This window comes from Salvelinus fontinalis, chromosome 24, assembly GCF_029448725.1.
Source record: "Salvelinus fontinalis isolate EN_2023a chromosome 24, ASM2944872v1, whole genome shotgun sequence".
Lineage (NCBI taxonomy): Eukaryota > Metazoa > Chordata > Actinopteri > Salmoniformes > Salmonidae > Salvelinus > Salvelinus fontinalis.
Window position 1 is genome coordinate 4,721,797 of NC_074688.1, and position 25,864 is coordinate 4,747,660.

General features: G+C 44.8%; 1 protein-coding gene across 1 annotated transcript in view; it reads left to right on the forward strand.

Annotated features, from left to right (window-relative positions):
* LOC129821801 (glutamate receptor ionotropic, kainate 4-like) overlaps positions 1-25,864 on the forward strand; it is a 451,716-nt gene that overhangs the window by 38,174 nt on the left and 387,678 nt on the right.

Below are 25,864 nucleotides of genomic sequence, written 5' to 3' on the forward strand. Positions count from 1 at the left end.
GATTTAACGGAATGTGGTTCTTTATATAGACAGCAACACCGGCCCGTTGGAATTTCTGTCTTTTCAGTAAATGTTATAACCATGTATTGCTGTAGCATCAAAGATATTGTCTCAGTGAGTTTTAGATAATATGAATGTCATCTGTTACAAGCAAGTTATTGACTTCATGGACCTTGTTTCTCAGGCTGCGTATGTTAATATGGACTTTAACTGGGTTGCTTGATTGTTTTTAATGCTTTACTGGGAAGGTTATCAGAAGTAGACTTGATAGTGCAGGTTGAGCTGCACAAAGTGGTCTTCCTACTAGGGCACACCGTCTCAGTGCTAACAGTGTAACTCTGGTTCATAGGCTCATGATTACCGCATACAATAGCTATAGGGTTAACGAAAGTATTCAGGGCAATTAGGGGGACATACATTAAGTTACTTACATTGTGTCTGCCAACGCCCCTAGGATAATGTACATTTAATGCAGCATTATGACGAGTCATTGTCACAATGGTAGGGATTAGCTAAGCTTGACTCGGGTTGTTGATAAGTCATTGTTTCAACGCAGCCTTGAAATGCGTGGACAGAGTGCAGGAACCAAGATGATTTGGATGGACTCCGTCATTCCTGTAGAGCACAGGTGTCACACTCATTCCACGGGGGGCCGAGTGTCTGCGGGTTTTCGCTCCTCCCTTGTACTTGATTGATGAATTAACATCACTAATTAGTTAGGAACTCCCCACACCTGGTTGTCTAGGGCTTTATTGAAAGGCAAAACCAAAAACCTGCAGACACTAGGCCCTCCGTGGAATGAGTTTGACACCCCTGCTGTAGAGTATCTTCTGTTTCCAGAAGGTGTCAAAGTCATCTATAAAAGTGACTCCAGCAGAGCTACAGTAGTCTTTTTAGCCAGATGTGTAATGCCAGCAGTCTGCTGAATCTTTCACACCCGCGGCCCAACGATGGTACTGGACCTGAAATTATTGCCCGTTTTTTTGGTGTCTTTTAATGCTAACAATCAGTTCTTTAAAATCCATTTTCCGATGTTCCGAGCTAGCCCTCCTGATGTTGTTTGACCCCACATGGACTACGACAGTGTCAGCTCCCGGCACCTGTCGTAGAACAGTCGGGAAGCAGCTTTGTTATGTCCTGTACTCGTGCTCCTGGGTAGCACAGCGTTTTTGCCTTGGGAACCATGATATTTCTCACCATAGAGCTGCCTATGATGACAGCTGGCGATGTTAAATGGGCCAGTCTCTTAGACAGCCTCACGGTCTGATGAGGGTGGGAGCTCTGAGGATCTGAACCCGAGGTAAAAGCCACCGGAGAGGGAGACAGAACTAGGAGCCCGTCCTCTCCAATTAAGGTGCCACCTGCCGCCTGTGACACGCATAAATGGACACCCATGTGCGTGCATGTACACACACACACACACACACACACACACACACACACACACACACACACACACACACACACACACACACACACACACACACACACACACACACACACACACACACACACACACACACACACACACACACTAGAGAACGACCAATATGTTTTTTGGGGGGCTGATGCTGATACAGATTATTTTGCGTCAAAAGAGGTCTATAGGCAATATTTTATGCTGATATTGAATATCATAACATTTGAAAAATATTAATGTGCTAATGTCACAGAGACAGCCACTGAAAAAAAAGATGTGCGCATTTATCTATAGGCCTGTGCCAACTGTGCGCAACAATGCATCATTTATCATAACCATTACAGATAACAAATCCTAATTGCTAAATTGCCCCACATACTGTATATTCAGTCAATTAAAAAGCAAGTGCCATATGAGATTAATTTATTAAACCGTAATATCAACTGGTTATGTTAGTATCAGTATCTCTACTTGCACATCATCATCTGCACATCTATCACTCCAGTGTTAATGCTAAATAGTCATTATTTCGCCTCTATGGCCTATTTATTGCCTTACCTCCTTATTTCTCTACATTTGCACACACTGTACATAGATTTTTCTATTGTGTTATTGACTGTACGTTTGTTTATGTGTAACTCTGTGTTGTTTTTGTCGCACTGCTTTGCTTTATCTTGGTCAGGTCGCAGTTGTAAATGAGAACTTGTTCTCAACTGGCCTACCTGGTTAAATAAAGGTGAAATAAATAAAAATAGATAAATATTATATCGTGGAACACAATCTTCAAAAAGGCACTAACCTCAGCAGTGGCTCTTGCTTGTAGAATCCAATGGCATAGCCTTCCGTTGTTAATTTAGCGGACAAGACAGTATTATTTCCCGAGCTCTTATCACAGTCAAGGCACACCTATTTTATTGTAAAAAAATTAAAATCTGGATATAATATTACAGAATAAAATAGAACAGAATTCTTAAAGGGTTACAAACCAAAATCTTTCTTTTTGATACACAGATGTTCAATTTAGTTTATTCTGTCTGTTCTTTGGAATTTTCAAAGTGGATGAACAATTCCACATTGAACACTGCATGGGTGATGAATTTACGGCCCTGGCATCTGTTTGTTGAGTAGGCCTATGCTTCATGATTCTGATGAAAATATGCTTTTGGTCTTTATCAAAATAATGTTTTTGCGGATTTTCAGTGTGGAACCTGGCTATGTTTAGTGGGGTTATAGCCTAGGCTAACCAATTCGAAATGGTACTAGCAGTTCTCAAAGTAGCCTTAGCGGAAAATTATTCAAAAACTACCGCTAGATATTGGACCACATATTTTCCTACTTCAATCAACCAGTCCATTTTGAATTTGTGATAGAACTGTCGTCATTTGGCAAGGAATGTAGCTTGTGTATCCCATCAGTTAGATACGTTTTCATTTGTTTCTGTAGGCCTAACGGCAGCACACAGGTGTGTAAGGAGCAGTCGGAAAACACTATTGAGTGAATTTAGGGTGAAGAGCTGTGTGATGCCTGGCTTGGTTTATTTTTTGTTGTGCCCTGCAAATGCACATGTACAAACGGAACACTAGAATCTGCAGCCACATAGCACATTCCACCAAATAGTTTTTACAGTATTCGATCAAAAAAAAAAATCTCTGGTGGAAGAAAAAAAAGATCGAGCTTTGATGTCCGTTAGAGTACTCGATTACTCATGCACATCCCTATGCATATGAATGATTCAATATGAGTTTGTGCATGCATTGGGTTATTGAGCTTGCTCTGCTGATTTCTCTGGATTCTATGGGACTTATAATTAGCCTACGGATGAACAACATTTGCATAGAAGTAGCCTAATCTTTGATGATAGTGTGCGCTGTCTCTTTAAGATGAGCGGCACCAGTCACTACTGGCGTCATGCACAGACTCAGATCTTTTCAACTCAGTTAAAATAGAAATTATTTCAGCACATTTCATTCATTTGAGTTAGTAATACCCAGAACATGCAGGAACCCCTACCAGCGAACAATGAACTAACTCGAAAGAGTCATGAAACTACAAGCTTATGTCGTTCACCATAGGGGGCTTAATGGAACTCTCATTTGTGACTGCGACATGTAAAAGTGTGCGTTAAACAATGTACGTTTGTACAGGTTTAGTTGTGGCCGCAACCGGACTAGATTGTGAACAACATTGGTGGAATGCATACAGTAGCTTGACTTCCCTGAGGGTGATACGCGCAATACCGTTCGCGAACTACAGCCCGGCAAACAATTTGTTCTCGAGTTCGAGTTTGTTCAGCAGAGGCTGTGTATGTTTTGGTTCTATAAAGCTGTGTCCATCGTAACATTCAATCAATTAATTAAATGTATTTGTGCACTGTGCGATCAATTATCACTTCTTAACATGTTTTTTTCTTCTATATACTGTCTGCTGCAGAACTATTTTCTTGTACGCATATTTGACAGCCAGTTGTTGTTATTTGACAACCGGTCGAAGCTCGTCTCTGGAGCCGCGGAGGAGCGTGCATCAGTCTTGCAGCCAGCAGGTCAAACATTTGACTAAATGAACAAGACACTCAGAAAAACAAATCATGACTCGAGTCAGTAGAAAGAGTTGTTCAAAAAGATGGAATTGTTTGTGAACTGCAATTCACCACAGTTGGCAGGGAATGACAAATACAAACTCTTTGGGTGACAGTCAGCTTTAAAATCAGCATGTTTTGTGTTATGGTTGCCATATTATCACAAAAGTAAAAGTACAGGCTAGTGAATTGATCTTAGCTTCACCTGGAAGGTCGCTAGCAAAGTTAGATTTCAGTGAATGTTTGCATGTTCTTTATTAGCTAACTGGCTAGCTAGCTACGAAGCTACCGGTATCTTGTTTTGTAGTGTGTTTTAGCCTGTATGGATATTGTTTTGCAAAACAGTAAATTAGCTAACAGTTTCGACTTCTACATGCTGTGTCGCATTATTCAAGTGTGTTAGCTAAATTATGTGCAGCATGAGTTGGTAGCTAGCAAAAAGATGGGACCTCTGAGGGGACAAGCTACAATGAGCTAGTGACGCCGGCTACCACAGTAGTTTTATAAAGAGGGATGGTGCACTCGCGTTATAAAGGGGACAATTATCGATCGTTCTCTAACACACACATACATAAACGCTGTTACACAATCATGTGCCGAATACAACAGGTGTAGACCTTACCATGAAATGCTTACTTACAAGCCCTTAACAAACATTGCAGTTAATTTACTAAATAAACTGAAGTAAAACATTTATAAAAAGTAACATGATAAAATAACAATAACGAGGCTATATACAGGGGGTACCAATACCGAGTCAATGTGCGGTGGTACAGGCTAGTCGAGGTAATTTGTACATGTAAGTAGGGGTAAAGTGACTGCATACTATAGATAATAAACAGCGATTAGCAGCATTGTAAAAGAAAAAAAAGGGGGGGGGGGTCCATGTAAATAGTCTGGGTGGCCATTTGATTAATTGTTCAGCAGTCTTATTGCTTGGGGGTAGAAGCTATTAAGGAGCCTTTTGGACCTAGACTTGGTGCTCTGGTACTGCTTGCCGTGTGGTAGCAGAGAGGACAGTGACTGGAGTCTTTGACAATTTTTTGGGCCTTCCTCTGACACTGCCTAGTATATAGGTCCTGGATGGCAGGAAGCTTGGCACCAGTGATATACTGGGCCGTACGCACTACCCTCTGTAGAGCCTTACGGTTGGATGCCGAGCAGTTGCCATACCAGGCGGTGATGCAACCAGAAATGATGCTCTCGATGGTGCAGCTGTAGAACCTTTTGAGGATCTGGGGACCCATGCCAAATCTTTTCAGTCTCCTGAGGGGGAAACGGTGTTGTCGTGCCCTCTTCACAACTGTCTTGGTGTGTTTGGACCATAATAGTTTGTTGATGTGGACACCAATGAACTTGAAACTCTTGACCCGCTCCACTACAGCCCATTCGATGTTAATGGGGGCCTGTTCGACCCTCCTTTTCCTGTAGTCCAGGATCAGCTCCTTTGTCTTGCTCACATTAAGGGAGAGGTTGTTGTCCTGGCACCACCCTGCCAGTTCTTTGACCTCCTCCCTATAGGCTGTCTCATCATTGTTGGTGATCAGGCCACTGTTGTGTCATCAACAAACTTAATGATGGTGTTGGAGTCATGCTTGGCCACACAGTCGTGGGTGAACAGGGAGTACAGGAGGAGACTAGGCACGCACCCCTGAGGGGCCCCAGTGTTGAAGACCAACATGGCAGATGTGTTGTTGCCTACCCTTACCACCTGGGAACGGCCCGTCAGGAAGTCCAGGATCCAGTTGCAGAGGGAGGTGTTTAGTCCCAGGGTCCTTAGCTTATTTATGAGCTTTATGTTGAACGCTGAGCTGTAGTCAATGAACAGCATTCTCACATTGGTGTACCTTTTGTCCAGGTGGGAGAGGGCAGTGTTTATTGCGATTGAGATTGCGTCATCTGTGTATCTGTTGGGACGGTATGCGAATTGGAGTGGGTCTAGGGTTTTCAGGATGATAGTGCTGAATGTGAGCTATGACCAGCCTTTCAAAGCACTTCATGGCAATCGACGTGAGTGCTCCGGGGCGATAGTCATTTAGGCAGGTTACCTTCGCTTTCTTGGGCACATTCGGTCAGGGAGAGGCTGAAAATGTCAGTGAAGACACTTGCCAGTTGGTCTCGTACTCCATTTCAAACACAAACACAGATGCACACCGATGTGTGACATAGTGCAGTAATCCCATTCAATCAAATGACTGCCTTTGTCATGTCCTCTTCAGTTTTTTTTTCTTTCTTATAAACAATTCTTCAGATAACACCAAGAAGATTCTAATCCTCAAGTGCTTGATCATGATTTGGCAAACAGAGAACAAGACCACTATTCATAGCTCCAGGCATTGAGAAGACTTGAGTTATGCAGCCTTTTCTGTACTGATAATGTGATACATTTAATGAAAGGTCCAATGCAGCCATTTAAAAAAAATCTCAATATCAAATAATTTCTGGGTAACAATTAAGTACCTGACTGTGATTGTTTTCAATTAAAATGGCCAGGAAGAAACAATAATAGCTTCTTTGCAAAGAGAAATTTCTCTAGCTAGAATTTAGCTATGGCTGTCTGGGAGTGGGGAGAGGAAAACTGGAAAAATAGCTGTTATTGGCAGAGAGGTTTGGGATTCTCTTTCTTATTGGTCTATTAACTCATTTACCGCATGGTGATGTCATCAGGCAGGCCAAAATAATTTCTTACAATTTCACAGTATTATTACAACTTCATATTGTGGAAATATATATATATATATATATATATATATATATATATATATATATAACACAGGAAAATCTAGTTTTTGACTGCACTGAGCCTTAAATAATTTTGAGGTAGTGAATTCGAGTGGTAATACTGTATGTGTTCAGCACAGAGTCATCAACATTGTGATTCTAATCATACTGTAGTCATTGCTATGGAAATTGTTCAGGGCTCTTTGTATTCATTTCTTCTCAGTCATGTAGCTCATTCTCAATGTTTATGTTCTGTAGGGGTAGAGAGAGAAGCTACTGTTAAACCCTTCGTAGTGATAAAGCAGTCATCCACAATAATATAGGATTTTTCTCATTGCTGGATCACTTGTGGATGCTGCTTTATTGACCAATTTTAGTCTTCATAATGTATTCGACACTTACAGTGCCTTCTCAATTTATACAGTAGACGCTGTAGACTACTTTACAAATATTGGGATGAAACCCGTCTCCAAACCATTAGAAATGGTGTGCGAGATCCCATTTAAAATGTTGTTTCTGCTATTTTACCCCTATTAACCTTCTTTCAATTCCTCATTAATCTATTGTAAATCCTTTTTTTGAGCTCCTGCTGCTCATGTAAGCACAGTAACAGAAGGAAGAGCTCCTTCGATTTCTCCTATTTATCATGCCTCTTTTCTTCTTCTTCTTCCAACCAAGGATCCAAAGAGGGATTCGTGTTCCTGGAAAGCTTCTGCCTTTATGTTCATTTCAAAGGGGACGCATTCAAGTAATCATGAATGACGGACAGATGTTTGCGTGTGTGAGATGGGGAGGGGTGTGAGGTAAAGTGTGTGGTGTGAGAGCAAGGGGACTGTGATCGTTGGATGAGCTCGGGAGGGTGAGCATATGGACCGACTGAGGTTCGAAACCAGGTTTCCTGGGTGCCAATAGTCTGCGTTGGCCTGTTGAGCTAAAGCCCTATAGGCATTCGTTCAGGGAGCCAACCTAAGTCTTCCGGTCTCGGGAAAGGTTACTCGTGATGCGAGAGTGGTTCTGAACCACGTTGGTTTATTCAAACAGCAGTACATGTATGTAAAAACTCTCCAATCATGTATACGAAAGCCTGCCTATGTACGTGAATATATACTTGTTTGTGTGCAGTGCACACATGTCTGTGGCATAGGGAGGGGGAGTTGTTTAAGGGGTGGACTCAAGGGGAGATCTCACCTGCCTAGCTGTCAGTCATTCAGGACCAGCCAGATGGCTGATGATGCAGAACCAGGCTGTCTGTCTGTCCGTCCGTCTGGGCTGTACCGACCCGTAGCCTGTTTGTAGCCCTGGCCTGGCTGCACTGTGCTGCTCTCTCTGCCTCTCCAGCCCCAGACACACTCAGACAATGTGTCTGAGATACATTCTGAACTCAATTATTCCCCCCCCCCCACTATAGTCCCTTTCTTTCTCTCACCAAACAAAAATGCCCCTCATAATGGCAGCACATTCCATTTTCACAATTCACATCAACCTCAGTCGGTAATAATCAGCCTATTCACCACAGACTGGGGCTAATGCGAAGCGTTTCATTCAGCGTCTCTGATTTCTGCCTTCGTTTACGAGTCTGTCTTAATGGATGTAAAATGGGAAGATGAAATCAAAGCACTCAGTCTAGTCTGACTGAGGGAGGAGAGGAGGCCACTGCCAATATCAGTGGGTTGATTCTCCTCACACATGCCAGTTTGGGTTGCGGTTTGTTTGCCTGTTTATTAAAGTGCCATTGTGCACGATGCCAAAGGACTAACGGAAATCATTTGGCATAATATTTGGCGGAAAGACAGCTTAGTATCTCTCTGGATTAAAAACACACAGTCATACAACCACGCCAATTTCTTGGGGAGAGAGAGAGAGCGAGAGAAGAAAAAAAAAAGTAAATAGAAGAATTAGTACTTGTTCAATTTAATTAGGCGCTCTCGATTGAAGTTTGGGGGACGAGCTTGGCTGAGTAGGCAATTTAAAAACGGTATGGAGTATAAGCAGACAGAATTAATTCCAAGCTGCATGAATGAGCTCGATGTGGGTTTTTCCTGGGAAGGAACTATAGAAGGAGTGTTATGTCGTGACTCTGCCCTTCAGAGATATGACCTTGATATGGATCTGCATTTCAGAGCCCCTATGGGTTCTGGTTAAAAGTAGTGCACTAAATAGGGGCTAGGTTCCATTTGGGACACCGGCTCAGAGTGATTCACAGTGGCGCAAAAACAGTCAACTCTGTAATCTTAACCCACACCACACACATGACCTGCTGCTGCTGTTGTTGTTGTGCTGGACAGCTAAGGGATTGATGATGAACAATGTGGTGCACTATTATTCACTGTGAAGCACAGTGCTCCCTTTAGCTCCTACTGAACAGCTGCGTCTGTGTGAAAATAGTCCCAATCCTTTCGTAATACAAGAGTTAAGATAGTCATATGATATCATTATGTGACGAATTGTCCCCCACGGTGAAATTGACTGTGTTCGTCACACAGACGGCTCTGGCAAGATTTTGACAACTTGGGTGAGTGACGCGTCTTGCCATAGAGATCTGTCATTTACAAAATGACACTGATTGGCCCAAGGTGAAATGTGTTAGTCGCATGCGACTATCTCAATTGGCCCAAGGAGAGCGCTGCATCATCTGTGGGGGACGACATAAATCAAATCAAATCAAATTGTGGTTTAGAAATGTGCTTTATAATGGATGGCCTGGTCGCTTGTCTTGCAAGTCTATCTCCTCTGTTTTAAGAGAGTGGCCCTTCAATAACAAAAAGACAAACAAACCAAATTGGGATTCTTTTTTTTCCATTCCTCCTGAGTAGCCGGTGCAATAAATCCATGTCACATTAAAAAAGCTTCAGATTTGTATTGAGGAAAAACAAACAATCCGTTTGATTTTTCTTTGGCTGCTGCTTGGTGAGTGATGATATGACCACCTCTTCTCTTTTTGTTCGATCCAGCAGAGCACTTACCCACCCCACCCGTCCCCTCCCTCCCTCCCACCCACCCTGCCTACCCCCTAACTCTCCACTCTGTGACTAATTTACACAGGGCCTCTTACGGCCAACATCGCATTTCCAAAGTTGGATCCACAAAGCCTGATTGTCAAGATAAACTTCACATATACCGTACACAAACATGGTGGTATGTTTGCCCCCTGATAGCACTGTATGGATTTAGCTGAGAGAGATGTGGGAGAGGCAGAAAAAGAGGGAGGGAGAGAGAGAAAAATACGAGAAATTGAGAGAGGTAGAGAGAAAGAATCTGTCAAGAGAGAGGGAGACACAGAGAGGGGGGAGTAAGAGACGAAATGGTCAGCAGCCAGTCTGAGATGTGGGTTTTAACTTTGCCACTTTTAATCCCCTCTGTCAAGTCTGCCAATCGCAAGCCGATGCTTGATGGGAGTGACAGAACACTTGGAGGGGAGCTGTTCACAACTTGATTAATCCCACTGCTAAAGTCGGTAATGATTTATTTATTTTGAAATTACAGAGCTCTCTGGGAGAGGGTGGGGAGAGTTGATAATGGATCTTGAGGCGAGGACAGCAAGGAGGCAGACTTACATATCCTGCTACCTGTGATACCTTGCTTTAGTGGAGCCAGAGGTGGCCTATTATTATCTGCCATCTCTTTGCCCCATGACAGGATGTGGACTGAATCTGATTGTGTGTGTGTGTGTGTGTGTGTGTGTGTGTGTGTGTGTGTGTGTGTGTGTGTGTGTGTGTGTGTGTGTGTGTGTGTGTGTGTGTGTGTGTGTGTGTGTGTGTGTGTGTGTGTGTGTGTGTGTGTGTGTGTGTGTGTATTTGGGTACATGTGTGCATAGTTGTGGTTGTGTCTGTGTGTGTGTGTGCGCATGCATAAGTGTGTGTGTGTGTGTGTGTGTTTGTGTGAGAATGTGAAGGACCCTGATCAGGCCTGTTTGCAGGGGGGCGAAGAAGGCTAATGCACGTATTGACGTCTGTGAAAATGTTACAGTGAACATTGCCCGGGGCAATGCTTAGCAGCTGCATGTGACTCCCGCTGTGATGTCTGACCACAGGGTGTCTTGCTCTCAAATTGGATGTATTTTTCTGCAAAGAATGTTATTCATTCTTATATTTATCCACTGAAGAAGTTACAGCTGAAATTCAAATCTTTATCATGCACTTAGCAGAAGATGCTTTTGACGTGTTCGATGTTAGTCAGCCCTCTCTTTGACTAAACCAAGATGGCGCCCTAGGGTGAGCAGTCTGTGGGGACTGTCGTTTTACTCCTTACATCCTTTAAAATCACAGAAAATCACGCAAAATGAAATGAATCATGACAAATGCCCATGACATCCTCAAGAATCATTCATTCCATTATGTATCATCGTTGTTAACATGGCTGGCTGTGTGTGAACATGAACGTGAGGTTAGGGATGTGTCCTTCGTGTAAGTCAGTGAATCATTTCAAATGAGGCCCGCTTACATGATTCATTCTACCTCATTATTACTAATTGAGCTAGTGTTCCTCCTATCCTCCCAGAATCCTTAAGTAACCCGCAATTGGATCAAGAATCAGGCAACAGAAATACCCATAATGCAACTGTTGAGTCGGTCATACCAGGTGGAGATTTATTTCACTCGCATCGCCCAACGGTCCCCCAGCATACTTCACTTCCCACCAATGAAAATAAATCTGGCTCCTTTGTTTCATTGCTCCCGACATGTTGTGTGGAAATGCACTGCTATTCCGCACTACACAGAGCTATACACAGAGCCCCATGTGGGGGCAGCGACCGACTCAGTCAGATTAATCTGCAAGCTTTGGCAATATCCCCCCCCAAAACAGAGAAACAGAACAGTGCCACTGTGCAACTCGGCTCCTGCTAGAGATGTCACTCCACAGGATTAAAGGGGGGGGGGGGGGGGATCTTTTATGTAGAGCTTCCACAGGAGCTGTTAGGCACCACTACAGTCCTAGAATTGTGACAGAACTTTAATTGGGAACAGCGTCTGTGGTCGAAATGCAAATAGATGTTTGGTTAGGATCCCTGCGTGGGTTCCCCCTAGCTAGCTAGTCGTTGTTTCACTTTTCTGTTCGTTTAAAAGTTAGTTTAAAGCTGTGCATAGATTTGCTTTGATCAAGCTATTTCTCTGTCTCCTGATCCCACTATTTGAGAGATTTAAATTGCTCTCCTATCAGTTTACAAGTGTGGGTGTGATTCGCTTAGCCGGGATGGGGGCGGGTCTTTGAGTCTTCCTGAGCAGAACATTATCCGACACCAAGTTAAGAGTATGCTTGTTTGACAATTTTTATTAGCTGTGATCTAAACATTTCTGCTCCTAATTTTGAACATGCCCTAATTTTTCTTTTCCGGCATATTGATCCCATTATTGGCATTGTTACTGGTTCCATCTCAATTAAATTAAAAAACAGAGTCTAAAACCTTCAATACCCAACCCCCCACACTAAACCCCAAGGTGTCTACTTGGAACGGTGTTGGAACGGTGTTGTACCTGGGACAGGGAGGGAGGGTAAAATGGCACCAATGTTAATAGGGATGCCACCAATTAGTCTTTTGACCAATCAGATCGGATCTTTTGCCAATAATTGGGCAAAAGATCAGAATTGGGCTGCCTGTGTAAAAGCAGCCTAATTTGTTTGTGAACAGAGGTGGATTGGAGAGGGGGCCCTCTGCTCTGTTCATTAGGTAATCTCTGATAGTTACTCTGTCGTGGGAAGCTCTGCTCTGTTCATTAGGTCATCTCTGATAGTTACTCTGTCGTGGGAAGTTCTGCTCTGTTCATTAGGTCATCTCTGATAGTTACTCTGTCGTGGGAAGCTCTGCTCTGTTCATTAGGTCATCTCTGATAGTTACTCTGTCGTGGGAAGTTCTGCTCTGTTCATTAGGTCATCTCTGATAGTTACTCTGTCGTGGGAAGCTCTGCTCTGTTCATTAGGCCATCTCTGATAGTTAATCTGTCGTGGGAAGTTCTGCTCTGTTCATTAGGTCATCTCTGATAGTTACTCTGTCGTGGGAAGTTCTGCACTGTTCATTAGGTCATCTCTGATAGTTACTCTGTCGTGGGAAGTTCTGCTCTGTTCATTAGGTCATCTCTGATAGTTACTCTGTCGTGGGAAGCTCTTGTCACGATCGTGTGGAGGAGAGACGGACCAAAACGCAGCATGAGGAAAATAAGCCATCTTCATTTATTTGAATACGAAGGCAAAACGAAACAAAAACACTTATACACTAAACAAAACGATCGTGAAGCTAAGAACGAAGTGCACACACAGGCTACAAACGTATAACATAGACAATTACCCACATCAAACGAAAGCCCATGGCTACCCTAAATATGGCTCCCAATCAGAGACAACAGAAATCAGCTGTCTCTAATTGGGAACCCATTCAGGTAACCATAGACTCTCCCAGACAACTACACCAACATAGACACAGCTAGACACATGCACTCAACACAAACCCATACACTACACCCAACACCCCCTTTACCATATAACCACCCAAAACCGATAAAACACAAACATTCCCCAAGTCACACCCTGACCTAACTAAAATAATAAAGAAAACAAATAATACTAAGGCCAGGGCGTGACAGCTCTGCTCTGTTCATTAGGTCATCTCTGATAGTTACTCTGTCGTGGGAAGCTCTGCTCTGTTCATTAGGTCATCTCTGATAGTTACTCTGTCGTGGGAAACTCTGCTCTGTTCATTAGGTCATCTCTGATAGTTACTCTGTCATGGGAAGTTCTGCTCTGTTCATTAGGTCATCTCTGATAGTTACTCTGTCATGGGAAGTTCTGCACTGTTCATTAGGTCATCTCTGATAGTTACTCTGTCGTGGGAAGCTCTGCTCTGTTCATTAGGTCATCTCTGATAGTTACTCTGTCATGGGAAGTTCTGCTCTGTTCATTAGGTCATCTCTGATAGTTACTCTGTCGTGGGCAGTTCTGCTCTGTTCATTAGGTCATCTCTGATAGTTACTCTGTCGTGGGCAGTTCTGCTCTGTTCATTAGGTCATCTCTGATAGTTACTCTGTCGTGGGAAGCTCTGCTCTGTTCTTTAAATTGCTGTTTTCATCCCGATGACGGAGGACGCTTTTGGAAAAAACCCAAGGACGATTTGGTTCCAGCCAATCTGTCACACTTGATGACTGAGTTGTTACATCTCGTTAGTCGTTGGCCTACAGTAAACAAAGACTGTCTTGGCAATGGGAGGAAGGAACACAGACGTTTGGCATTGTGGCAGTCTACATATCATCAGAATGGAAACTATAGCATCCTATATTGACAGTAAATTTGATCACCATCACATTGAAGGTGAATTTGGGATCAAGCCTGCGCTGGGAAAGAGTATAGGCTGATATATGATGTCAAAACCCATGACAAGTAAAAATTACACTTTTCCTTTGGCTGTCCTGTATGGAATAATATGGCCATGGCACTTAACGGTTGTCAACACAGAGGGGGGACAAGTGCAGTGAGAGCTTTGAATGGCTTGCAGGGGAAGGATACATTCAGTGACTCCAGAACTTTGTCATATTGATACAGTGCCTAGAATGAAAAAGGCAGTGGTTGGTTGGGGGAGAGTGAGCGGGAGCAGGGAGGATGGACAAGCCAGTCAGCCAGGCATGAGGGAGGGCAGCATATGGTGGCTGTTATCTCCTTTCTCTTTTTCTCCCTCTCTCCTTCTCCGATAGCTAGCGGCAAGCATCTGTGGTGGCTAGCTGAGTGACGGGAGGGGGCACACACCTGACAGGCCGGCTCCTTCACCGTGACACCTGGGGGATTAAATTTATCAGGTGTCTAGACTGCAGTGTCTAGACCAGGTCCCGAACAGACACGCCCCTTTGGAGCTCGGTCTAACGCGTTTCAGATGCTTTTGTAGCCGGGGCATAGGGTGGGGTTAAGGGCAGCAGGCATCGTAAATCTCGCATGGGTGGGGGGTGGAAGTTGGGTCGGGAGGGTGAGGGGTCGGGCGTAAGGGGGTGGTGAGCTAAAAGAAAGAGGGCGAAGAGATACGATGTTGGGATTTTCGCCTGTGAGCAGACTGGACTATCGCCGTTTCGCGTTAGGAAGTGATTTATCAGCACTTTTCTATTTTTGGGAGGGAGGATGGGGTTGTCCAATAGTGGGTCATCGTTATTTAGCTCCTTGCCGTGGCGGTTTCAGTACCTTCTGAAACCGTGTGAATGGTTACTTCTTGTCTCTTAGGGCCTCCTCCTTACTTTCTCCCGCAGAGAGTAATAAACAGTGCGTCTTCTTCCACCGCCGCCCACTTACGTTGATGGTCTCTCCCGTCTTTCCATATGCAACAGCTCAGTTGGGAGTCTGAAGAGATCTACGCAGGGACATCAGGCCCACTCATTTGGGGGACTAATCGCTCCAAATCGCCAAAAGGGAGAGGACACTTAATTTAATTACACAACAATTATTAATGATGCCGTCTAAAGAGCCGAGAAGGGGTATTTTCTCCTGTGATTACTCAGGCCATGAAGGAAGAAGATGGAAGCCGCTCCTTGTTTCAGGTTATTAGGGAAGGCCATGAACAAAGATGGCCTCATCTATCAGCTGGGGATAAAGAGAACTGTGTTTTTCCTTTTTTTTTTCTTGTCGTGCCCGCAAACTGTGCTTCTTCTCATCTCAATGAGCCGAGCTGACATTTGCTCCTAAATCCCAGTCAGTAGTAGGCTTATCTCATCTTTATTAGCTCGGCTTATAGGGAATTCTAGTTTGTTTGTGTGCTAGGCCTATCTCTAGGAAACAGTACTTGGCTGTACAAGCAAAGGGATTGGAATGCAAGGTTAGACATGAGCATGCTGTAATCATGGAACAGCTAACGCCAGCCTGTAAGCTTGAATTCTGCAAGAATCAATGAGCTTGCTGGTCATGACCGGTATTAAACTCCACCACCCCCTCCCTGGCAGACGGAACAAAATGTAATCTGTCCGACGAGGATTCACATAGACATAAACGTCACTGTGTTTTTTTTTATACCTAATATTTCTTAACCTAATTGTTAAATAAAATGAAAAGTGTATCGGTGAGGAGCTGTGGCTAGTCCCAGAGTGGTGATGATGCACAGGGACACTAGACCACCTCAGACTGCACTTGAAGACTTTGACACCACACACCTACAGTCTTTCGTAGTGGTAAAAAGCTAAACGCAATCTGGTTGTTCACAGGTCATTGGCAACTCCTGAATGGAGCGATTTCATGGATGAGGGGGTCAATTATTTGTCCTCCTTTCTCACCTGTTGAAAGTGCTATCCGGCAGGGTAATTATTTCCCAACAGGCTAATGACTATTTTGTGAGAGGAAAAAAAAAAACAGCTGGAGTTTACTCGGGTTAATGTACAATACAGACAGCGTTGCCTTGGTAAAGGGTATTGTTTATGGTTGCTACTGCCGTCTCCATGGTGACCAGTAGTCAAAATGTAATTTGCCAAGATTTTATGTGAGTTTTAAGTGTCAACAGTCCATTAACCCTTCGCACACAGTCCCAAGGGAGACGTAGTTAACGTCAGATGGTATTCACTCAAAGTGAAGGGAGCACGGGGAAATGGGTAGTAAAGTTGATCTAGTACAGTATTGTAATGAAACGGCAGGGAGCGGGTCTCGAACCCTCGACCTTCTTGCCCGAAGTCCAGCGCGCTATCGACTGTGCCGCAAAAGCATGCTCGTGCGGCAGAGTCGATTTCCGCACTCGTCAACCGTGGTATACCAATATGTACAGATACCATGCTGTGTTCATCAGCCAGACTGCCTCTGACAACGTGGGTTCGGCGTAGTTGATATGTTGAGGAGGTGAGCAAGGCTGAGGAAGGCTAGTACCGGAGCATTAAAGCTGACGAGTGGTCTTTGTTTCGAAAAAAAACTCCTGGTCAAGTGATAGATTGATAATGTTTTTAATTCAAGTTTAAACCACAGTTGGAGAGAGAAGAGATGAGAACTGACCATCCAGTTGTGTGCCAGAGATTTTTTTTCATTTTTCAATGAGTTGAAATCTGGCTAGTTGAAATTTCGCTGTGTGGATAAAGCGAAAAAACAAAACGAGATAAACAAAAAGAAGACCCTGAACCCTTAAGTCTGATTATGGTCCATTTTTTTTTTTGAAAAGCTCAGTACAAATAAGCACAAGGAAAGAGAGTAGAATAAAAAAAAATATTACAACGTTTGGGAATCAATCGTTCATGGAACGTGCATGAGCTCAATGAACCAAACAGTATATAAATACCCCATAGATCTGATTATCAGACGTCAAAAGGGCATCCTTGGTGTCGTAATTGTGGGTCGGTGATCTTGCAGTGCGGTGGCCACCTTGGTAATGACATGCACAATTACAAAGACGTTTGCCTTTGTCCTCGGCAACATAATGGCATGCTGCCAGTACCTACCTAATTATTTGTGAGGGGTAGGCATTGTTAACGCCTGGGTTCACAGTGTTAATCACCGTAATAAGAGGGAATATAGATGTGTGTGTGTGTGTGTCTTATTGATATGCTGCCTTTCCATCGGAGTGATTAGCCAAATGAGGATGATTTTAATCAGATAAATAGTATTGTGCCCAACAGTGTACACTGGGTCAAGTAAATTCATCCTGTGTACATAATACATGGGGTATGTAGACGTATGGCACAGTGCATTCTTATAGGATTTACACCTTTTGCCATTTCCCACGTTTTGTTGCGTTACAGCCTGAATTTGAAATAGATGTAGCTGGTTTGTGTCACTGGCCTACACACAAAGTCAAAGTGGAATTACACTTGTTCTTCACATTTTGTACAAATGAATACAAAAGTAAACGCTGAAATGTCTTGAGTCTAAGTTATTCAACCCCTTTGTTATGGCTAGCCTAAATGAGTTCAGGAGTTTAAAAAGTCACAATAGGACACACTGTGTGCAATAATAGTGTTTAGTATGATTTTTTTTTAAATGACTACCTCACCTCTGTACCACACACATGCAATTATCTGTAAAGTCCATCAGTCGAGCAGTGAATTCAATTGATTCAAACACAAAAGACCAGGGAGGTTTTCCAATGAAGGGCACTTATTGGTAGATGGGTAAAAATACAAAAAGTAGACACTGAATATCCCTTTGAGCATGGTGAAGTTATTAATTACACTTTGGATGGTGTATCAATACAGCCAGTCACTACAAAGATACAGGTGTCATTGATGTTACTGAGTGGCCTAGTTACAGTTTTGACTTACATTGGCTTGATAATCTATGGCAGGACTTGAAAATGGCTGTCTAGCAATGATCAACAACCAACTTAACAGAGTTTGAAGAGTTTTTAAAATAATATTGTGAAAATATTATACATTCAAGGTCTGCAACGCTCTTAGAGACTTTCTCAAAAAGACTCAGTTGTAAATGCTGCCAAAGGTGATTCTAACATGTATTGTAACACTCAGGGGTGTGAATACTTAGGTAAATGAGTTTCTGTATTTCATTTTCAATACATTTGCACACTTAAAAACAAAAACATGCTTTCACTTAGTCATTATGGGGTATTGTGTGTAGGTGGTTGAAAAAACAACATTTCATCCATGTTGAATTCAGACTGTAACACAATGTGGAATAGGTCAAGGGGTATGAATACTTTCTGAGGGCAGATTTAGGATTTTGAAAAATTGGATTGTGTCAGCCTATTCTTTTGACACTTCTGGCGACATGCAGCAATGGCTCATTGAAAAACATGTAACACACATTGCATCCTTTTTACAGTCTTGCAAATATTGTGTTGGTCATGTTATTGGATTCATCATTTTTTATTTATTTCATGCTTTATCTGCATATCCGTGTCAGAAAACACAATGCTACTGTAGGAATATACTAATCGTTGACAGGGTTATAGGCCCTGAAATTGATACAGTGATATCATCTAATTAAAGATGTACGTCAATTCAAGTCAACAGATTAAAAGGGGACAGAGAATCGCTATCCATTTGACGTGTTGGTGTCCGGAAATGAGATGGAATTGTAAGAAAGGGAGATGTCCGCCGCATGAACGTCGGCATATTAGCCTCGTCCACTAGCTAGCGTTAATGTCCTAATGGTCGCTACCGTGTAATTACAATGTCAGTGGAGACTTAGAGGGGAAGTTCACAGGGATCGATTAAGTGTAATTTAGCCCCATCGTTAACAGCATCTCAAACAAGACGCGTCACTCCTCTCCTGCCCTCCTTTTCCTTTTCCTGTAGGGAGGCAAGACAGGGGGTTAGAAGCAGGACTCCACCCTCCTTTCCCTCGCCTTACCCCTCTCCTCTTCCTCTTTTATCCTCGTCCCCTCTCCTATACTCTTCTTCCCTCTCCTCTACCTCTTTTATCCTCCTCTCCTTCCCGCTCTTCTATTTATAATATTGGGAATGGGGCAGCACAGAGCAGCGACTACAGTACTACAGAAGGCCAGTGTTGCCCTGTCTGACTGACACAGATGGCGGCTAAGCCTTCAGTACCTGGACAAGGGACCTTCTAGTGTTTGGAGAGCGATCAGACAGACCAGGCCATGTTTATTTACTCTAGGAGAAGAATAGAGCATCATCTCGCTAGAGCAGCCTATGACTCATAGGCCCCCGTTTAGATCCGGGCTGTGTGCCTAACCACAGGAGCACCGCAAACACGGACACATTTATGAGCCTAGGGATCGGCCCACACTGCCCACACTCCATTTCGTCGTGCTCCATATGTTATTTTGGTAAAATCAATACGTGACTATGCCCTGCCGAGATTTAGAGGGTCAGTTGTTTAATACAGTACTCCACCATGTGTTGAATCTCCTGGGAGAGATGTTTGATTAGTAGCTGTTACTGGTGGATGCTGGCTCAGTAGCGTCTTACAGTTGTTTAACCTGGGGGCCTGATGCACACCTGTGGCACTAAACAGAAGGTTCACATATTATTTTAATGATTGATGGTTTGTCTCTTGGGCAATTCCACGGAAACAGAAATTTGCTGAGACTGATTTTTTGCTTGAAATGTATGCTAAACAAAAAACATTGATTTCAAATTTTAACAAACCATACAACTCTATCTATACAACTCTATCTATGCACAATGACTGCGTTTAACAGTTTACACTGTGCATTTTACAGAAACACATTTACTGGAAGAACAGTGCAAATGCAACGTTTGGTCAAATCTCCCTCAGCTTTTGAATGTGTCCACGTTTTCTTTGTTAAATATCTGCTCTGAATTGAGATCCAACGATGTCTGCAGAAAGAATGGGCTGTCAGCTATGACATGAGACGTTGACTTCGAGAAAATGTATTTTGATTGTTGAACTACAGTAAGTGAAGTGGATTTAGACCCTGTAACGGAATTCATCACGGGTTCCTGATCTGTACTACACCGAAATGCATAACTATGTATATGAATGTAATTCTCTCCATGTTGATGCCATTTAAATCCTTGGTAAAATATTTCATACATTTTTTGGGATGGAACAATACTTTCAGTGTAAACTTAAATAACCACTTTATTTTAAGAATGTGAAATGTCAGAATAAGAGTAGAGAGAATGATTTATTTCAGCTTTTATTTCTTTCATCACATTCCCATTGGGTCAGAAGTTTACGTACACTCAATTCGTATTTGGTAGCATTGCATTTAAATTGTTTAACTTGGGTCAAACGTTTTGGGTAGCCTTCCACAAGCTTCCCACAATAAGTTGGGTGAATTTTGTCCCATTCCTCCTGACAGAGCTGGTGTAACTGAGTCAGGTTTGTAGGCCTCCTTGCTCGCACACGCTTTTTCAGTTCTGCCCACAAATGTTCTATATGATTGAGGTCAGGGCTTTGTGATGGCCACTCCAATACCTTGACTTTGTTGTCCTTAAGCCATTTTGACACAACTTTGGAAGTATGATTGAGGTTATTGTCCATTTGGAAGACCCATTTGCGACCAAGCTTTAACTTCCTGACATGTCTTGAGATGTTGCTTCAATATATCCACATAATTGTCTTTTCTCATAATCTCATCTATTTTGTGAAGCGCACCAGTTCCTCCTACAGCAAAGCACCCCCACAACATGATGCTGCCACCCCTGTGTTTCACGGTTGGGACGGTGTTCTTCAGCTTGCAAGCCTCCCCCTTTATCCTCCAAACATAACAATGGTCATTATGGCCAAACAGTTCTATTTTTGTTTAATCAGACCAGAGGACATTTCTCCAAAACGTAATACTTGCGTATTATTGTTTGTACAGATGAACGTGGTACCTTCAGGCATTTGGAAATTGCTCCCAATGATGAACAAGACCTTTGCCTGATTTCTTTTGATTTTCCCATGATGTCAAGCAAAGAAGCACTGAGTTTTTTTTATTTATTTCACCTTTATTTAACCAGGTAGGCTAGTTGAGAACAAGTTCTCATTTACAACTGCGACCTGGCCAAAATAAAGGAAAGCAGTTTGACACATACAACAACACAGAGTTACACATGGAATAAACAAACATACAGTAGAAAAAAAGTATATATACAGTGTGTGCAAATGAGGTAAGATAAGGGAGGTAAGGCAATAAATAGGCCATGGTGGCGAAGTAATTACAATATAGCAATTAAACACTGGAGTGATAGATGTGCAGAAGATGAATGTGCAAGTAGAGATACTGGGGTGCAAAGGAGCAAGATAAATAAATACATACAGTATGGGGATGAGGTAGTTGGATGGGCTATTTACAGATGGGCTATGTGCAGTGATCTGTGCGCTGCTCTGACAGCTGGTGCTTAAAGCTAGTGAGGGAGATATGAGTCTCCAGCTCCAGTGATTTTTGCAGTTTGTTCCAGTCATTGGCAGCAGAGAACTGGAAGGAAAGGTGGCCAAAGGAGGAATTGGCTTTGGGGGTGACAAGTGAGATATACCTGCTGGAGCGCGTGCTATACAGTGGGGCAAAAAAGTATTTAGGCAGCCACCAATTGTGCAAGTTCTCCCACTTAAAAAGATGAGAGAGGCCTGTCATTTTCATCATAGGTACACTTCAACTATGACAGACAAAATGAGAAAAAAAAATCCAGAAAATCACATTGTAGGATTTTTAATGACTTTAATTTGCAAATTAGTTGTTGAGTCTGCCGATAAGAATGTGGCGATTGACAGAGTCAAAAGCCTTGGCCAGGTCGATGAAGACGGCTGCACAGTAATGTCTCTTATCGATGGCGGTTATGATATCGTTTAGGACCTTGAGCGTGGCTGAGGTGCACCCATGACCAGGTCGGAAACCAGATTGCATAGCGGAGAAGGTACGGTGGGATTCGAAATGGTCTAATCTTTTTGTTAACTTGGCTTTCGAAGACCTTAGAAAGACAGGGTAGGATAGATATAGGTCTGTAGCAGTTTGGGTCTATTGTGTCTCCCCCTTTGAAGAGGGGGATGATTGTGGCAGCTTTCCAGTCTTTGGGAATCTCAGACGATACGAAAGAGAGGTTGAACAGGCTAGTAATAGGGGTTGCAACAATTTCGGCAGATCATTTTAGAAAGAGAGGGTCCAGATTGTCGAGCCCGGCTGATTTATAGGGGTCCAGATTTTGCCGCTCTTTCAGAACATCAGCTATCTGGATTTGGGTGGAGGAGAAATGGGGAGGCTTGGGCGAGTTGCTGTGAGGGGTGCAGGGCAGTTTACCGGGGTAGGGGTAGCCAGGTGGAAAGCATGGTCAGCCATAGAAAAATGCTTATTGAAATTCTCAATTATAGTGGATTTATCAGTGGTGACAATGTTTCCTTGCCTCAGTGCAGTGGGCAGCTGGGAAGAGGTGCTCTTATTCTCCATGGACTTTACAGTGTCCCAGAACTTTTTTGAGTTAGTACTACAGGATGCAAATGTCTGTTTGAAAAACCTAGCCTTAGCTTTTCTAACTGCCGGTGTGTATTGGTTCCTAACTTCCCTGAAAAGTTGCATATCACGTTTGAATGAAGGTAGGCCTTGCAATACATCCACAGGTACACCTCCAATTAACTCAAATTATGTCAATTAGCCTATCAGAAGCTTCTAAAGCCATGACATAATTTTCAGGAATTTTCCAAGCTGTTTAAAGGCACAGTCAATTTAGTGTATGTAAACTACTGACCCACTGGAATTGTGATAGTGAATTATAAGTGAAATAATCTGTCTGCAAACAATTGTTGGAAAAATGACTTGTGTTATGCTGTCACGCCCTGGCCTTAGTATTCTTTGTTTTCTTTATTATTTTAGTTAGGTCAGGGTGTGACATGGGGAATGTTTGTGTTTTGTTGGTTTTGGGTGTTTTTTATGGTAAAGGGGTTGTTGTATAGTATATGGGTTTGTGTGGAGTACATGTGTCTAGTGTTGTCTATGTATGTTTAGTGGTCTAGGAGAGTCTATGGTTACCTGAATGAGTTCCCAATTAGAGACAGCTGATTTCGGTTGTCTCTGATTGGGAGCCTTATTTAGGGTAGCCATAGGCTCTCATTGGTTGTGGGTAATTGTCTATGTCAGAACGTTTGTAGCCTGTGTGTGTAAGTGCACAACGTTATTTAGCTTCACGGTCGTTTGTTGTTTTTGTTCGTTTTGTTAAAGTGTTTCGTGTCGTGTTTATTTTTCGTCATCTTTAAAAAATAAAAGAAGATGGCTTATTTTCCAAGTGCTGCGTTTTGGTCCGTCAATCCACCACACGATCGGGACAGAATTACTCACCATTATAGGACCAAGCGGCATGGAAAGCGGCAACAGGACCTACCTACACAGGATTCATGGACATGGGAGGAGATACTGGATGGTAAGGGGCCGTGGGCTCAACCTGGAGAATATCGCCTTCCTCGTGAAGAGCTGGAGGCAGCTAAAGCCGAGAGGAGGCGATATGAGGAGGCAGCACGGAGACAAGGCTGGAAGCCCGTGAGTACAACCCAAAAATTTCTTGGGGGGGGCCTTAAAGGGAGTGTGGCGAAGTCAGGTAGGAAACCTGCGCCTACTCCCTGTACTTACCGTGGAGAGCGAGAGTACGGGCAGACACCGTGTTACGCAGTAGAGCGCAAGGTGTCTCCTGTACGCGTGCATAGCCCGGTTCGGTACATTTCAGCTCCACGTATCGGCCGGGCTAGACTGAGCGTTGAGCTGTATGTCATGAAGCCGGCCCAACGCATCTGGTCACCAGTGCGTCTCCTCGGGCCGGCGTACATGGCACCAGCCTTACGCATGGTGTCCCCGGTTCGCCTACATAGGCCGGTGCGGGTTATTCCACCTCCCCGCACTGGTCAGGCGACGGGGAGCATTCAACCAGGTAAGGTTGGGCAGGCTCGGCGCTCAAGGGAGCCAGTACGCCTGCACGGTCCGGTATTTCCGGCGCCACCTCCCCGCCCCAACCCAGTACCACCAGTGCCTCCTCCACGCACTAGCTATATGGTGCGTGTCTCCAGCCCTTTACCACCAGTGTCTAAACCACGCACCAAGCCTCCTGTGTGTCCCCAGAGTCCTGTGCGTCCTGTTGCTGCTCCCCGCACTAGCCCTGAGATGCGTGTCCCCAGCCTGGTGCCACCAGTCCCGGCACCACGCACCAGGCCTACAGTGCGCCTCAGCCGGCAGGAGTCTGCCGTCTGCACAGCGATGACTGAACTGCTCGTCTCCCCAGCGCCATCTGAGCCATCCGTCTCCCCAGCGCCATCTGAGCCATCCGTCTTCCCAGCGCCATCTGAGCCATCCGTCTGCCATGAGCCTGCAAAGCCGCCCGTCTGCCATGAGCCTGCAAAGCCGCCCGTCTGCCATGAGCCTACTGAGCCGTCCGCCAGACAGGAGCCGCTAGAGCCGCCAGCCAGACAGGAGCCGCTAGAGCCGTCCGTCAGACAGGATCTGCCAGAGCCGCCAACCAGACAGGATCTGCCAGAGCCGCCAACCAGACAGGATCTGCCAGAGCCGCCAACCAGACAGGATCTGCCAGAGCCGCCAACCAGACAGGATCTGCCAGAGCCGCCAACCAGACAGGATCTGCCAGAGCCGCCAACCAGACAGGATCTGCCAGAGCCGCCAACCAGACAGGATCTGCCAGAGCCGCCAACCAGACAGGATCTGCCAGAGCCGCCAACCAGACAGGATCTGCCAGAGCCGCCAACCAGACAGGATCTGCCAGAGCCGCCAACCAGACAGGATCTGCCAGAGCCGCCAACCAGACAGGATCTGCCAGAGCCGCCAACCAGACAGGATCTGCCAGAGCCGCCAACCAGACAGGATCTGCCAGATCAGTCAGCCAGCCATGAGCAGCCAGATCCGTCAGCCAGCCATGAGCAGCCAGATCCGTCAGCCAGCCATGAGCAGCCAGATCCGTCAGCCAGCCATGAGCAGCCAGATCCGTCAGCCAGCCATGAGCAGCCAGATCCGTCAGCTAGCCATGAGCAGCCAGATCCGTCAGCTAGCCATGAGCAGCCAGATCCGTCAGCCAGCCATGAGCAGCCAGATCCGTCAGCCAGCCATGAGCAGCCAGATCCGTCAGCCAGCCATGAGCAGCCAGATCCGTCAGCCAGCCATGAGCAGCCAGATCCGTCAGCCAGCCATGAGCAGCCAGATCCGTCAGCCAGCCATGAGCAGCCAGATCCGTCAGCCAGCCATGAGCAGCCAGATCCGTCAGCCAGCCATGAGCAGCCAGATCCGTCAGCCAGCCATGAGCAGCCAGATCCGTCAGCCAGCCATGAGCAGCCAGATCCGTCAGCTAGCCATGAGCAGCCAGATCCGTCAGCTAGCCATGAGCAGCCAGATCCGTCAGCTAGCCATGAGCAGCCAGATCCGTCAGCCAGCCATGAGCAGCCAGATCCGTCAGCCAGCCATGGGCCGTCCCTCAGTCCGGAGCTGCAGTCCCTCAGTCCGGAGCTGCAGTCCCTCAGTCCGGAGCTGCCATTCCTCAGTCCGGAGCTGCCATTCCTCAGTCCGGAGCTGCCATTCCTCAGTCCGGAGCTGCCATTCCTCAGTCCGGAGCTGCCATTCCTCAGTCTGGTGCTGCCCCTTACCCTGGTGCTGCCCCTTACCCTGGTGCTGCCCCTGACCCTGGTACTGCCCCTGACCCTGGTACTGCCCCTGACCCTGGTACTGCCCCTGACCCTGGTACTGCCCCTTACCCTGGTACTGGCCCTTAGTCCGGAGCTGTCCCTTAGTCCGGAACTGCCCCTTAATGCAATGGGGTTAATGTGGAGAGGGGTCATTTTGAAGAAGCTAAGGAGGTGGTTAGGGA